Source organism: Sinocyclocheilus grahami, unplaced genomic scaffold (genome assembly GCF_001515645.1).
Source record: "Sinocyclocheilus grahami isolate Dianchi unplaced genomic scaffold, SAMN03320097.WGS_v1.1 scaffold1099.1, whole genome shotgun sequence".
Classification (NCBI taxonomy): Eukaryota; Metazoa; Chordata; class Actinopteri; order Cypriniformes; family Cyprinidae; genus Sinocyclocheilus; species Sinocyclocheilus grahami.
In genome coordinates, this window is record NW_015506278.1 from 386,256 (window position 1) to 392,255 (window position 6,000).

The following is a 6,000-nucleotide window of genomic DNA, read 5'->3' on the forward strand; positions in this document are numbered from 1 at the left end:
GTGTGCTGCTACAAACCTCATCTTGTAGCAGCTTCTGAGTAAACCTACATAAGCCAACAGAGACCCGTCACCAAAGTGTTTTCTATATCTGGCCTAGTCCTCGGGCACATGAAAATCCCACGTAATGTGAACACACACACATGAGAGCATATATTTCAACTCATCCTTGCTCAGATGAGGCTACCTGCCCCCAAAAAAGTGAAGTTTAGTGGAAAATGGCAATTTTTTTGTCTACTTTGCTGAATGTAATACTTTGAATCAACACGTTCAGTGTGTAGTGTCACGAGTGCCTGAACAGACCAAATCAATCCAAGGGATTAACTCTTTTTGACACCTCGACCTAAAAATGTAGTGTTTCTGGTTAATTCAAGTAAGTTGCCATTCAAGTAAGTCATTTTTTTTTTTAAAGAACAAATTGAAAAGTATGGAAGATTGTTTCTGCCACAGGATTTAAACAAAAATAAATAAATAATTGTGACAATTCACAATTCACAATTCTGAGTTTACATTTCAATTCTGAGTTACAATTCAGATTTATTTCTCGCAATTGAGACAAACTCAGAATTGTGAGATACAAACTCCGCATTATAACTTGCAATTGGTAAATCTGACAAATTTGAAAAGAAAGGTCTAAATTGTGAGATATAAACTCGCAATTGAGAGAAAAACGTCAGAATTGTGAGATAAAGCCACAATTACTTTTTTTTATTTTATTTTGTGATGGAAACAAAAACAAACAGAATTGCGAGATGTAAACTCAGAATTCAACTCAGAGTCTTGCAATTGTTTTTTTTTCTCCGAAATGCAAGTATATATCTCACAATTATGAATTTACATGTTAATTAAATCTAAAGTTGCCTTTTTATTATTATTTTTTTATCTTAATCAGTGGTGGAAACAGGCTTCCATGTGCACAGAAAAAGTTTGATGAGAAAACAAACAAACAAACTGGAGAGTACACATACATTTGTTCAAACTAATGTTAATGAACCAGTGTTAAATATAAACGAGGGAGGGTGTGTCCAAAGTAATTAGCATACAACATATCCAAACCATCTCTATATAAGGGCCTCTACACAACCTCTCCTGTATGGCAATTATCTAAAATATGTCTACAATTACACGTGGAGACCAGTTTGTGTGTGTGTGTGTGTGTTTGTTGTTTTTTGCTCTCTCTCTTAAATGTTTGCACTTTTAACGTTGACTTTGTTTGTCTCTAATGTATAGAGTGCCCAGTACACTCATTCAGCGTGCAGCACTCTCTTCTCTGGAGCTGATTGGTCGACTTGACCTTTTGCAAAAAGTGTGTGAAAAGATGAGTTGCGTGGGTTGCTAATAAATTCCACCACCATATGCAGGAAAAGAGGATTTCCATAAGATGTAGCAGGAAGAACCGAAGGAAGAAAACACTCTTCTCTGAGGCTCTTTCTAAATTACCATGAGCATTTATGGATGCTTAGAATAATTCACAATCATGAAGCACATCCTCAACATGAACTAAAAAAATAATAATTTGGGGGGCATGATTTATACTTCAGCGAGTTCCTAAAACCCAATGCTAAATTCATCTTAGTCAAGAGGCGGAGAATGAAGCACCCCACAGACTGCGTGTTTTTACGTTTACATTATTTTGCTGCGAAAAGTAGTTCACAGATCAGTGCAGACGGGATTTTAAATGCAGATACTATTGTAACGATACAAATGCATTTGAATAATGTAGGGCACAAAACATTTGACCTGCATTTAAAACTGAATGCTTGAAAAATAGATTATAAACAAAGAAAAGTTTAAACTAAATGTACTGCTTTTAATATACGGATTTGTAATACATATTTTCAAAAGACAGAATGGAACAGAATATCCCTCTCAAAATGAACTTTAAAGGTGGGGTATGTATTTTTTAAAAAACGCTTTAGAAAATGCTTTAGAGTCAGGTCAAGTACCAAAACAAACTTGCAGCCAATCAACAGTAAGGGGTGTGTCTACTCATGATGTGGAGGAGAGAGCGCTCAGTGCACAGGACGGACATAAGCCGAGCCGAGCGACGACAGAAAGATAGAGATGGCGGATAAAAAAACAAAAGAGGAAAATGTCTGCGGAACAAAAGAAGGCTTACGATAAGGCAATAAATAGGACCCGTGTAAATTTCGGATGAGCTTTCCAGCGCTGGAGAGAACTCAAGGAGCGGAAGGCCTGCGATCGGATGCCGAGGTTGCTTTGTTTCTTCTCGATAGGTGAGTAACACCGTGTTTACACCGCCGCAACAGCTAAAGTCTGTCTACACTGGACACGACAAAGCAACCTTTGAAAATCATTTGAAATGTGTGTCAATACGTCATAAATAGAAAGCAGCAACAGTAACTGTCGGGGATTTGTTGTGTCGCGCCGCATCCAGTGCAGACAGCATCACTGATTATAATGAGTTCTATAGTATTTTGTCATGCCGCACCACTCGCGTCCGGTGTAGACACGCTGTAACATTGGTTTTGCTTTGTTTCACAGAACTAATCGTTGCCTGGGTTGCGCACGTATGTGTGGGGTGGAGCTATCGAAATAGTGGCGTGAGACCCTTTTGGGGTAGGGGCGTGTTTATTTTGGTGATTTGAAATATCAACATTGGCTACCAGAAATCACTTACCCCACCTTTAACTTTGCACCGTCTTATAAAAATGCAAAGCTCAAGATGAGACACTCCAAAAACATTGTGATAAACAACACAGACATCAATTTGAAAGTGTATGGATGTAGCAATGGTGCTTTAAGAGAGATGAAAGACAACTTTCTACCAGCTAAAGCACAGATAATTAAACCAGTAAATGAATGCAAATGTATATTTATTGTTTTATCACAATAAAAAAAAATAAAACAATAAATATACATTTGCATTCATTTATGTAAGAACTTATTTAAAGACATTTATTAAATAAAATTAATTAATTTAAATGAGTGCTGTCAAATGCTTAATCACGATTAATCTCATCCAGAATAAAAGTTTGTGTTTACATAATATATGTGTGTACTGTGTATATGTAATATTTATATATAAATGTGCACACATACATGTATATATTTAAAAAATATTTGCATGTGTATATACACTTATATTTTAGGGCTGGGACAATAAATCGATGCATCATGATTTGTGGATCGATTCTGAGATTTTCGGAATGCATCGTGATTCTCTCTCGAATCGATTCTGAGCTTAGTTTTTAACAGCAGATGGCGCTCAAATGCTCACGAAGAAGAGCACTTGTGCGTTCGGCTGAGTAATGTAAGTGTTTAAATGTACTTGCACATCGGCTTTTATGCTTCATGATGTGATTCGTAATTCGCTTCAACCTTTTCGAACTTTATGAATGATTATTTTAGGTTCAAATGGTGCGTGTGTAAGGAACTGGAAGCAAGCAGAATACGGCTATTTCTAAAGCACACAGTGCCATCTGCTGTTAAAAACTAAGCTCAGAATCGATTCAAGAGAGAATTGCGATGCCTTCGGAAAATCTAAGAATCGATGCAGAATAATTTCCCGATTCGCAATGCATCGATTTATTGTCGCAGCCCTATTATATTTATATATAATTTATATTATATAAATATAAATATTTTATATATAAAGGTAACATATTTTTCTTAAATATATGCATGGACATGTATGCATTAATATATGCATAATAAGCATTCAAAGTATACAGGCATATATTATGTAAACACAATTTTTTATTTTGGATGTGATTAATCACGATTAATCGTTTGACAGCACTAATGTAAATGTTCATGTATATAAATCTAAAAGTATTTATTTTATGTATTACATTTAAATACATAAATATAAATTATTTTTGATTAAATAAAATTAAAATATATACAGCCAAACTATACTACAGTATAACCATTTTTGTGGTAGAAGCTACACACTAGAACCTAAAGATAGAAGCTAAAGACTATTTAAGATGGTTTGAGAACAAGAGATCAAAGAGACAAAAGAAACTGTGAGAAAGAAAACATACAGTACAGCATAAGAAAGGGAGACTTTATTAGCAAAGAGAGCTGCATCATATACATTGGAGCACATGGGATGGATGGATACTCTAGAGACTTCCCCCGTTGGCTCTGTCAAGCAGACCTGATTACCAGCGCTTCCCGCAGGGCCTGTGTTAATACGCTTATGATAGCTCAGACGCGCACGGAGACGATCACACTAATTTACTCTGTCACGGAAAAGACAATAGTGGTGTCAGGAAAGGCGGGATTTGTTCTGCTTGCTTTTTGTATCTCACTCCTACGCTCTGCCTCTCCTCTGCGTCTGTTGTTCTATGTCGGGTCTACGTAACTGTCTCCATTCGGCAAAGGGTGAAGAGAGTGGTTTGGTAAGACAGAGATAGACTAAACATGTCTTTTATCTTCATATCAGACACAAATTCTGGGTTGACGTATACCCTATTACCTCTCATGTTTTCATGTCTTTGATTTCTCAATTTCCTCACAATAACATCTCTATTAACCACCACCCGTCTTCTTCCTCACAGTGTCCAGCCTGCATCCGATAACATCCACATGTTGAGAAGGAAACAGCCCACGCTTCATTAGGCTTCATCTTGACCGTGCTTCAGAGTAAACTGAGTCATCATACAGTGCCTTTCACGATTTAAAGCAATAGTAGTGGTTTTTATCATTTACTCAATCATACAGTATGTTTTTCCAAATCTGCATGACTTTCTTTCTTATGTGTAACATGTGAGGGAATGGTGCTTTAAGCTTTAAAGAGAACACAAATATACATAAAAGCACCATCAAAGTAGTCCACATGACTTCTAAGCACTGTGTGAGGATAAGGCCAAAATGTAAGTCATATACTACAGTTTAAAAAAAAGTATCTTATGCTCACCAAGGCTGCATTTTTTATCAAATTTAATATATTTTTACAATATAAATTATTCAAGTGGTGGCGATGCCAAATTATCAGCACCCAGAGTGTCACATGATCCTTCAGAAATCATTCTAATATGCTAACATTTCTTTCACTAATGCATCCGTGAATAAAAGTAAATAATACAAAAATCGATTAAAAAAGAAAAAAAAAGTAAACCTTTAGATAACTGACCTTTCTCGTGTTCCCTGGAGCTTTCAATAGCATATAAAATTAATAATTCACCCAGAAATATTTGATATTGATATTCACACTCCCTCACCTCATGAATCAGAGTTCATGAGAGAAGTAGCACAAACTGTTCTTTTGAGTCAGATCTGTTCAATGAAACAGTTAGTCCAGTTCACAAAACAGGTATAAATGAGTCATTCAAAAATCCGATTGATTTGGTTCTTGGTTAATCAGCTGAATCACTTAATGATCCAGTTACAGAAGTTAATAACTTAATTGGAAAGAAAGATAATTGAGAATAGCAAATTGCAAATGCATGAAAATGAGACCAGAACATTCTTCAAAATATCTGTAATGTTAAACAGAAGAAAGAAAGTCATACAGGTTTGGAACAACATTGACAGAACTTTCCTATATTTTTTTATTTTTCATTCTATTAATATTTGGTAGAGGTCAGTTGGTTTTGACTGTCAACATGATCAAATCTAAATGTTTCTATGTGCTTTCATGTATGCATTACTGTGTTTTCATTTTAATGTGGGTGATTTCTTTCTTTTTTTTTTTGCTCCACTTGTGTGTGTATATATATATATATATATATATATATATATATATATATATATATATATATATATATATATTATTTTTTTTGTTTATTCAGGTGTTTCATTCTGACACCAGCAAATGCAATAATCATATTCTCGCTCTTTCCTTCTACTCAAATCTTCTCGCCTCCCTTGAAATATAAAATAGCTCAAGCTGCTGAGGATTTAAGAACGAAAAAGTACAGAAGATTCATGCATAGAACTTTCTTATCAAGACAAAGATTAGAGCATACGTTGCACTTTTGATGCAGGAATATGTTGAGTTAAACATGATTTTGCCACAACAAGTCCCAGAAT

At 35.2% G+C, this 6,000-nt stretch overlaps 1 protein-coding gene across 1 annotated transcript in view; it reads right to left on the reverse strand.

The window, feature by feature from the left end:
- Positions 1-6,000, reverse strand: part of LOC107566759 (adhesion G protein-coupled receptor B2-like) — a 129,881-nt gene that overhangs the window by 49,751 nt on the left and 74,130 nt on the right. The window lies entirely within an intron of this gene.